This window comes from Sceloporus undulatus, chromosome 4, assembly GCF_019175285.1.
Source record: "Sceloporus undulatus isolate JIND9_A2432 ecotype Alabama chromosome 4, SceUnd_v1.1, whole genome shotgun sequence".
In the NCBI taxonomy this organism is placed as follows: domain Eukaryota; kingdom Metazoa; phylum Chordata; class Lepidosauria; order Squamata; family Phrynosomatidae; genus Sceloporus; species Sceloporus undulatus.
The window spans coordinates 246,968,413-246,979,577 of NC_056525.1; the positions used below are offsets into that span (position 1 = coordinate 246,968,413).

The following is an 11,165-nucleotide window of genomic DNA, read 5'->3' on the forward strand; positions in this document are numbered from 1 at the left end:
TTGTTCAGAGGAGGTTTGCCATTGCCTTCCCCTGAGGCTGAGAGCATGGGACTTGCCAAGGTCACCCAGAGGGTTAAATCCCAAATTTCCATAGCACCAAGCCATGGCAGTTAAAGGGATGTCAAAACTGTGTTATTTCTGCAGTGCAGGTGCAGCCCCAGAAAGAACAACCAGCCCAGACTCAAAGCTATGGATGAAATTTAGTGTAGTTGATGTTTCCTAGATGAGTTGCAATTCATACTGAAGTATTGTTGAATTAAAATGCTTTGGAGGGAAACCAGCCATTGCTGGTTTTGTCTAAAAGATTTGATGGTATTTAGAGATAAGGAGAATGTTCAATATATATATATATATATATTTATTAAGTGTTGCTATTGTGTTTTTCAAGTGTGGAGAAACGACGACAGGAAAAATCCTGCACTGAGGAGAATCTTCATACTAACTCTGTGCAAAATTCATGTATGGTCCTTTTGTACAAAAGGCAGTATTTTCTGCACAGGAGACACTTTTTTCTTTTCTGCACACGAAATAATACTTCGAAGCAGATATATTATTTCCTGCACACACAAAAAGTGTTTTCCCCACACAGAAAATGCTCCAGTTGGGGTTTTATTCCATGTAAAATTGTCAAATGGGTGAACAGAAAACACGTTTTCTCTGCAGGAAACTGAATTTTCTCTGAAGGGCACAGCATTTCCTGGACAGAAAATTATGCTTATATTCAGGAAGATTAATTTTTTGCTCGCAAAAAATGTGCAAAACAGCCATGTGCAAATGTTGTGCAGAATAAGCCACACGTTTCAAAAAGGCTTTGAAAACTTCATGATTTTCAAAGCCTTGCTTGCAGTGGGAAGAAAATTACTCATTGCTTTCTTCAAGACGAAACTTAGTGAAGAATTACAGCCCTAATGGTATGCAGGCATGTTCATGTATTGTTTTTTATGGCAGCAGGAATTTAAATAACAGTGTTTGCTATGTTTAAAAAGGATTAAAACCAGTCTGTGCAAAAATAAAAAAATAAAAATCCCCAAATGTCACAAGGAGTTCTTGTCTCTTTACTTTCTTGATGACTGTATGATGGCTTTTTGCCTAAAGATTTTATGTGTTGATGAAAGCACGGAATATATGTGTTTTAGAGATTCAAAAAGCTTCATTTAAAGCTGCTAACATGTTTTCTTGTTAGTCCTGCTGCTGTTGCTCTTCTGCCCGATTGCAACACAGCTTTCCTAAATGATTATCACTCAAGTACCAGGCAGAGGATCTCAAAATGGATGAGAAATTCTTACTTGAGGCATCACTCTCCATGGGGCTTTTGTTTCTGTAGGCGAAATTAAATTGTCATCATCATCATCATTGAAATACAAAGTCCCATGCTTTCTTATAGCCTTTGTTGCTCTGATGTGGCTACTGGTCAGAGTCTGGATGATGGAAGTTGTACACCAGGTGTGAGTATACTGCAATCTATGAGCATCATGCAACTCTTTGCCCAAATTTTATGGCTGCTAAAACCCACACCAGTCCCACAAAGCCCCCAACCCCCAAAAATAAATTTACAAAAAACGGTGAAATTTTCAGGCCATTTTTGCCTGAAATCACACAGAGAACTCAGAACCCTGTGTTACTCCCAATAGCTTTTTCCTTCTACAGTCCCTCTCAAAATGGCAAACAGAACCCATTTATGTAGGGGAGTAATTGTTTTCTTTTTCTTTTGTCTTTTCCCCAGATACGTTTGTTTTAACACAACAATAATGCCAACAACAATAACAACAGCAAAAATAAAACAAATCCATAAACACATACAGAAAATATATACACAAAATAAAACAAAGACTAAAAAACAATAAAATGTCTTCTGACTTCTGCTCTTTCGCTGTTCTTAGTAATGGTATGCCTAAAAAAGCAAAATTTAAATCAATTTCCTCAATTTTATTCAAGTTACCATATATACTCAGCTATAAGTCAACCTCATGCTATAAGTCGAGGACAGGTTTTGGGTCCAAAATTATGGCTTTTGATATGACTTGTGGATGAATCGAGTTTAAAACTTAGGGGCATGTAAAAAAAGGATGTAAAGAATGAAGCAGAGACTGGTTTCTTTTTTTGGTAAGAGTTAGAGTATGGTACGTACATTGACCCGTGAATAAGTTGACTCGGGTTTTGGAAACAATTGTTTTACTACAATTTCTAGACGTATACATGAGTCTATACTATTCTTAATTAACGTCACAATACGAGTTATTAGCTCTTGATCATAACTCTTTATAAATATCCCAAATTCCAGACTGATAGTTTGGTTTGTTCCTTCTTATTCTAAAGCTTGTGTTGCTATAGGTCCCCAGTTTGAGTTTATATAGTCAATCATATCTGCCCAAGCTTTTCTGAATTCCTCTATTGATCTGTTTCAAGATATGGGAGAAGAGAATGAGAGCTGTTCCCTCTTCTCTTCTCTTCCCTTCCCTTCCCTTCTCTTTTCTTTTCTCTTTCCTTCCATTCCCTTTCTTCATCCCACTCACACACAAATCTATCTCCAGTAAAGAAGTGATCCCTATACTACATGGTGCAGTACAACGTAGTGTGATTATGTTACATCATAAAGAGTCTACAAGTCATCCTTTTATTCATTGCAGGAGCAGACAACTGCACAAGAGCAAGGGGCCAATTCTTTCTCTCCTCCTTTCAATGCTCCCAAATATCTCTACCTCCTTCTCTATATTCTCTGAAGATGCCAGCCACAGATGCTGGCAAAATGTCAGGAATAAACTCTTCTAGAACATGGCCACAGAGCCCCAAAAACCCACAAAAAACTATCTCTACCTTCATTTGAGTCCTTCCCAAAATGGTGACTAGAAGTGATGTCATGTTACTTCCTGTTGTCATTTTGAGGATTCTGACAAAAATGACAGGCATTTCTTGGTGCTGGGAGATTCTGCGTTGGACTACGGGTGTTTTGCCCATTTTAGGGGATGTCCTCATGGTTTTTATGTGAAAACACCTCAAATTCGTGATGATTTTTTCCAATTATTTTTATTTAATTATATTCAATTTTCTTTCAATTATTTTTTTATTGAGTTCTTTGAACCATTTTTCTTTGCCTATTGTTTCTTGTCTATAAAAGGCTTCTTGAGAGGAAACCGATAATGGCATCTTCTAACATAACTGAGCTTTGAATTTCATCCATATTCTCAATAAAGCACTTCGCACATAATGATTACTAAATTCTACATTAACCTTAGACTTATCATACTATAGCATTTCATGCCATCCCAAACATAAAACATGCCCTTCTGTTTCTAACAATCTTCTGTTTCTCAGTGTTATCCATTATTTTAACTGCACTAAACAACATGCAGTGAAGTATATTTTCAAAGGCAGTAATCCAAGATCACCTCATCATTTCGCATCTTGTGATGTTTTCATCTTCACTCTTGCTTGCTTTCTTTGCCAACTGAGCCTTGATAAATCTTTTTGCCATTGATTAAAAAGTATGTCCTTTTTAATAATAGGTATTGTCTGGAACAGAAAAAACATTCTGGATGACACATCCATTTTTATTACACAAATTCTTCCCAGGAGAGACGGGTTTCAACTCTGAAGGTCTTTTTTTAAATTCCAGTCCACATCACAATGTAATTATTTTTGAAACAGTATACAATTGGAATTAGTCATCATGATGCCTAAATATCTCACCTTCTTTTCAGTTCTCCAACCAGTTTTCCATCTTAATTCTATTTGATCTTTCAACTCTGTATTTTTATTCAGCATCACAGTCTTTTGTGCATTGGTTTTAAAAAACAGCCAAATCGCTAAATTCTTTTAATATTTCATTCAGCCTCCCCACTCCTCCAGAGGATTTGTCAACGTTAATACCAAATTGTCCGTAAATGCCCTCGATTTGTATGTTTCTTTTAAAACTTTAATACCTGTAATCTTCTCCTCCTTCTTTATAGCTCTGTTCTAAAGCTCAAGTGTTAAATAACCAGCAAAGGAGAGATTGTGCATTCTTGTCTTGTTTCTTTCTGAGTTTTTCATGGATTAGATAACTCCCAATTCACTATTATTTGAGCAGTTTATAGTGAGTAAATTGATCTTTCCCATGACCTAAAGTGTCTATGATTATTTTTAAATAATAATAATAATAATAATAATAATAATAATGGAAGGAGGCCAACAGGCCATTAGGGAACTTGTGGGGGGTTCAGCAGCTGCTGAAATGGGCTCCAGAGACTTCATGGGACCCCAGAGTTTATAGCACCATGCAAAATATTAATTTAAATTAAATAAGAAGGATCAAACAGCGACCAATCAGGCTGAAATGCATTTAGATTTGGCCATTAATCTGTGATGAAAACTTGATTAACCAAGCAGTTGTAACTCAAAAGTGGATTGTTTGTGGGGGATTAGAATTAGGCACAAGTCTCTTCTGCTGGGACCAATGCCCTTCCACCAGCAGAACCCATGTGGCTCATCCCTTGGATCTTCCAAAAGCCAGATGAAGGAAGAGTTGGGTTTTCCAGATCTGGCCCTAAATCATATGGCCCAAAACCTTTTCATCTGGGGGAGGGGGGGGTCAAGATATTTTATTTATTTATCTATGGACAGGGATTAAAATTCCTGATGGATATCAAGGAGGACACAGCCCTGAGCCTGCAGGACCTAAGTAGAGTTGTTGAGGATAGGGTGTTTTGGGGTTCATGGGGTTTCCATGAGTTGAAGCCAACATGAAGCAAATTAACTACTACTGCTGCTTCTACTACTAACATGAAAAACTGGACCAGGCCATGCAAGGGCCTGCAGGGGACCTATGTCATCCTTGACAGTTTCCAACTAGGGAAAGATGCCATTTTCTTTCCAGAGATATCCTAGCCATAATGATTCATGCCTGAGTAACCTCCGTATGCAAAGGGATCTTACAGCACCTTTGATTCCTTTGCATATTGTCTCTCATTTCTAGCCCAATTGGTAACTTCAGTTTTGACTTCCTACTATGTGTTCCATATGGGGCTGCCTTTGAAGATTGTCCTAGAATTTTAGTTCAAGCACAACCCTTGCTGACTCAGGTGGCCCAAGGCAAGCTGGATCAACACTATGCAAAACAAAGATGTGCTGACTTTAAATACCTCCTTGTGGGGAATCCTTTTAGACTACCCTTACAACCATAGAATCATTGAATTTGACAAGAGCACAAGGGCTGTCCACTCCAACCCCCTTTTCCTGGCTTAATCTTGTGTCATCTTGTTGCTGGGCTTCTGGGCTGGAGGAGACTTGTGTATGGTGTTACTCAACTGCTCCTAGGCCTGCCTCTTTGATCTTTTCTTTTTTGCTGGTGGGGGAGTTCTTCTGCCTGCAGATCTTAACCAGCAGAGAGGCTCTGTCATGAGACAACTCTGTTGGCAGATCTTTGAGATCACCGGTCAGAAGAGGCTGTTACCAACATAAGGGACATGTGTCTAATCCTATTGCTCCATATGAGCTTGCCCAAGTTTTTAGAGGTCCTCCAGGGAAGGCTTTCTGTCTTACAAATTTTACAGGCATGTTTGGTGTGGACACAGGAGAAGAGCTTTCTTTTTGGCTGCTCCAAGACTGTGGAGCTCTCTGCCACAGAAGACCAGTCTGGCCCTTTCCCTGCTGTCTTACTACTGGCAAGCAAGCACCCTTTTATTTGATAAAGTATGTAGTGACAGGAGCTGCATCTCCACTGCAGAATTAATGCAGTTTGACATTGCTTTAAACATCATGGTTCAATGATGTGGAATTCTGGGATTTGTAGTTTTGTGAGATGTTAATTCTTTCCTGCCAGTGAGCTCTGGTGACTCAAATAACATTGAGACATGGTATTTAAAATGGTGTCAAACTGCTTTATTTCTGCAGTGTGGCTATATATCTCTAATAGGTTGTATGTAGTGCATTTTTAAATACAGTCACCCCTCCAAGTCTGTTGATTTGAGATCCACGGAGTTGGAAATCTGCGGAGGGGTGACTGACATTAACTTGAATGGGGTGCACACCTATGGCACGCCCCCACATTCACGTGCCCCATTCAAGCCTATGGGGCTTGAATATGTGTGCATTTTGGAACTTGTGGGGTAGGGGTCCAGAAACAACCCCCCCCCCATGAGTTCCAAGGGCCAACTGTAGTTCTTTTTAGTGGTTTAAAATAATTTTATATTGCTGTAAAGTACTGATATTTTAATATTATGGTGTTTTTTTTAAAAAAAAATCTTTTTATTCCTTTTTAAAATTAATGTTCCTTGGTTTAGAGACCTAGCATGGTGTAGTGGTTTGAGCACTGGGCTGCAAAACAACCACAACAACCCTCAAACTGATCAGAAGCCACAAGAGCGACGAGAGAGGAAGGTTGTAATTGCATTCGCCCAGCATGGAACAACTTAGCGAGAAATAAGTTAATTAAAAAGCAGCCAATGTGGACTAAGAATAGAAGAAATAAGAAAGATAATAGAGGAAATCAGTGAGTTGATAAAGCAAACAAGAAGGAAAAGAGAACTTCAAAAGTGAATGGAAAAAAGTGAACTACAGGCAATTAAATTTAAGAACCTAATTATTAGACTGGCCATGGAAGATAAAAAGGGCTGTAAGAACAGGACAATGTAAGGGAAAGGTGAAGGAATCCTGGATTGGTAGTGTTAGGAAGGATCGAATTAGGGGAATTTTAATTAGCTCAAATATTACGAGAGGCATGTCCTAACAACGCACGCACAGGATCTTGTCCCTTAGTGTATACCAGAGGTCGCCTAGTCCACCCTCAAGAGACAGAGACTTTGATACCAATGAGGTGCAATTAAACAATGAATATTTATTAAAGCCACACAACAAAAGGGATCACACACACACACACTCACACATTCAAAGGGAGGGGTGAGTTCGGGGAGTAAAGGAAGGAAGAGAGAGGCACCGTTGGGAATATTTACCTTGAACGTCTTCTCCAAGGAACCGGATGAGATGCAGGATGGATAGTAGATCATGGCCCTGGGAAGGGGTAAGGAAAGAGCGGCCGCGGTGGCTCTAATTGAAACTGTGTGCATGTGTGGGAACACATGATTGCACCTTCAAATTTCCTAGTGATTTATAGCAATCTCATGAAAAAAATATACTTGGAGGTGGTTTGCCTTTGCCTTCCTCTGAAATATAACTGACAGCACATGGTATTCCTTGGTGGTCTCCCATCCAAGTACTAACCAGGGCTGATTCTACTTCATTTGCAAGGTCAAGTGGCATCATGTGTCTTCAGGGTATTAGAATTGTACTATTGATCTGGACATTCTGCTTCTGGCAGGCTCAATTTTTGTTTCAGAATTTTGATGAAAGTCGAGTTCTTACTTTTGTTGTGAGAAGAAATTGACCATACGTTGACGATGGACACATTGGTTAAGCTTATGGGGTACGTCTGAGAAATAAAATCCACACAAAATTAGCATGCACGTCTTAAAATATGAGGGGCTAAACTGAGTCATGCTTTAGTTGATGAGGAAAAGGTATGGATTAAGTAAAATGCATTACAAAACAGCTTTAATAGAAAAAATGAAGTGCAAATGTATACAAAGGTTGATAAAGCACCCTTCTCCACAGGGAGAGAAAAAGCAAGAATGAAGAGAAAGAGTGAAAAATCGGTGGCAATATTTAACTTTCTGCACATCACAATTAATGCAGTTTGAAATCACTTTGACTGCCATGGCTCCATGCTAGGGAATTCTGGGGTTTGTAGTTCATTGGGACACTAGAGCTCCCTGACTTCCAAGGCTATATATCTCACAAAACTACAAATCCTGGAATACCTTAGCATTGAGCCATGGCAGATAAAGTGGTGTCAAACTGCATTAATTCTGCAGGGCAGCCTGAGTTTCTCTTGTTATCTGTATGTGTTCATTGAAGACAGGAGAATTACTGTACAAAACATGCACACATTGAAGACTGATGTGCTAAGGTGTTTAGGAATGCTGGCTAAAGACCTGAAATGGAGCACCAAATAAGAAATCAGTACGTATAATATTCTGGAAAATAAAATGGACGAAATGTAAGCCTTATGTAACGGGGTCTTATTCTTCTACCCACCTGGTCCTTGGATCTCCTTTTCCTCCTCCTTTCCCCATTTTCTCCTTATTTGGTACAGATTCCGGAGCCCTTTGCTAAGGTTGTTCCCTTTTCCTTTTTCCTCTCCAAATGGTTTTGCAGATTGCCTGTGCTGTTCTGAACAGCTAAAATTATCTCAATTAAGTCTCTCCTCCTTCCTCCTTTGTTGACACTCTCGTTCCCTTTTTCATTTCTGGAGCTCTCCTTCCTTCCGGGCGGCTGGGAGGCAGCTCAGAGCAAAAGAACTGCTCAGCAAGCATGAGCTCTTTATTTGGGAACACTAAAAGCAGAGAAGAGGTGGGATGTGAAAGGAACCAAGAATACCTACAGACTTGCAATAGCTAGATTTAGGATTCTTTCTCCTTGATTATGGGTCACTCTGGGTGAAACAAGGTGTTCAGACACATTTGGGACACTCCATCATGAAAATAGTGCACTGCTATGAAAAATGTGCAAAGAAAGTGGTTTTATTCCAAAAAGATCCTTTTGTATAGAAAACACTGCATTTTCTAAAAAATGCAATATTTTCTAGGCAATGTTTTCCAATCAAATGAAATATATGCAATAATAATAATAATATAGGAGCAAAATGCTTTCTTTGCCTTGTTGCCACCTACCTTGCCTCTGACAGCAGTAAAACCTCTGGAAGAGTCTTGACAGTTGATCTTAACATCCAGGCAAACTTGCTAAGGCTTTTGGTTGGCTCCTTAAAAGTCATCAGTAATTTATTTATTTATTTAAACATTTAAATATTTTGATCCCATCCTCTGTGATAGTGATGGTGAACCTTTAAGGGACCAAGTGCCCAAACTAAAAGGCATTCTGACACCGGGTGTTACGTGGTGCCAGGGGCAGGACTTCTGGGGACACCGGACCTTTAACCTCCGGGGATGGGATTCCCACCTTCTAAGGTAGAACATTTTCCCCCCATGCTCTTGGGCCTTCAGCTACCTCTCCAAAAATAGCTGAAAGCCCAGGACACCCGGCAAAAGGAAGAACAGACACTCATATGTTCCTCCTCTTTCCCACCCTTCACATGCCCTGAAAAATAGCTTTGTGTGCCATCTCTGGCACACATGCCATAGGTTTGCCACCACAGCTCTATAATAACATCTCAGACCATTATGCAATTAAGCATATTAAAAAGATCACCAAGTTAAAACACCTGGAAGGGCTGAAACAGTTAAAATCATGTGTTGTTACTGTTGTTAGGCATCTTCAAGTAATTCCCAATGTAACTGTCCCTTAGGTCAAGCTGTCATGGGATTTTCTTAATAACATTTGTTCAGACAGTGGGAGAGTGTGACTTGACAAAGGACACCCAGAGAATTTTCATGGCTGAGCAGGTTTTCAAACTCTGGTCTCCCAGTCTTTGTCCAACATTCAAATCACTACACCACAGTAATTCTGTTACCTGTATGTTTTGAAAAAATAGGCCTCTTAAAGAAACCAATTGTTGGTACTAACCAGACCTTCAAGGGGAGAATAGTCCCTATATAGAGTGCCACAGCAAAGACCTTCTCCCAGTGCTCCATGCAATATGCAATATTGCAATATGCAAGCCACACTCTTTCAGCCTCTGGGGAAGGCTATGGCAAACCTCCTCTGAACAAAGTTTGCCAAGAAAATCCCATGATACGTTCACCTTAGAGTCTCCACAAGTTGGAAATGACTTGAAAGCACACAACAATAATTCCTGGAGTATGAAGGAGGCCTCCTCCAGCAGATCTCAGTTCTTAGGCAAATATATATACAGAGACAATCCTCAATATATCAAAATCTCATGCTATTTAGAACTTTGAATATCACCATCAGCACTTGAATACAGTCCAGAAGTGAACTCACAGTGAGGTCACACTGAATTGAATTCAGAGATGGACTAACAACCAGTGATGTTCTATCCCAACTAGAAAATGAAGACATGTTTGTCTTCCTAGCTATAAGGTATATGGAAACTGCAAGAATATAGACCATGAAATGCTTGTGAGCCACATATCCCCAGGTCTCCATGCATTGTGCAAATCTATTGCTTATGATCATCAACCTAGCATCTGGCTTGAGGTCCATTAGGAGAACCAGAGAAATCACTGTTTGGGATGAGAACTCCCAACTCCCAGGATCAGTGGTCAGTGGTCATGCTGGCTGGGAATTCTAAGAGCTACAATCCATGAAAGTAGCATTGCCAAATACAGTGGGACATCTTTGGTATCCCATCTTCTTCCAATAAAGTCTTCTGATTCCCAATCAGGGGAAGAAAATGTCATTTCCTAGCAGATGCCTTATTCTCAAGCATGAATCATTGCTGTTAATTAATGAAAAGCCATTTATCTATCTAGAAACTCATCAGCTTCCAAATAATCATCCTACATGTTATTGTTGTTGTTGTGCATTTTCAATGGGGACACTGTGAATTCTGCCAATAGATTGCAGTTAATAGATTGGTTCTTTGCTGTTAAATCTTCCTGGGCTCTTCAGCTTCAGTGATGCAGAGTGTTCCATGCAGAGTTGCTCTTCAGATATTGACGGAATATTATGCAGGATTTGAAAGAGAGTCTTTATTCTTTCCAGTGGAACATAAAAGGTAAGAGAAGCAGAGAGGTTTCATAGCAACTTCATCATAACCACACGTAAAATAGTCACATGAGCTACCACTAAAGATGAAAGCAAATGAGTGGCATGTTGATTGGAAGCCCACCATGGGCCTGCATCAGATGTATTTCAACATTTAGCCTTTGATTAACAGAGAAATCTTTATAATGAGGATCTCATTAGTTGGAAACTTACAAAGAATAAATGAGTGACTCAGTCCTGTTGGCACTCAACCACCTGAGTATCGACAGGAGACAGTCAAAATGGAGCCACAGAAAATCAAAGGGCATAAGCATGGTTAGTTAAGGCTCAAGGTGTGCAGAATATTTTTTAAAAAAGAAGAATCCAAAGTATCTGTTGGATCTGGCCATGGAGACACATGGCTTAGTTAACATCCCGGCTGGATTATTGTAATGCACCTTCTGTGGGACTGCCTTTGAAGAATGTTCAGAAAGTTCAACTGGTCCAAAGAACAGCAGCCAGATTACTAA

The 11,165-nt window shown here is 39.6% G+C and overlaps 1 long non-coding RNA gene across 1 annotated transcript; it reads right to left on the reverse strand.

Moving 5' to 3' along the window:
- Positions 1–3,339: 3,339 nt before the first annotated feature.
- LOC121930020 lies at positions 3,340–8,292 on the reverse strand. Its single transcript, XR_006103800.1, has 3 exons — positions 8,068–8,292; positions 6,927–6,984; positions 3,340–3,510 (listed from the first exon to the last, which is right to left on the reverse strand). It is a non-coding gene; the product is annotated as an uncharacterized LOC121930020 (long non-coding RNA).
- Positions 8,293–11,165: the final 2,873 nt, after the last annotated feature.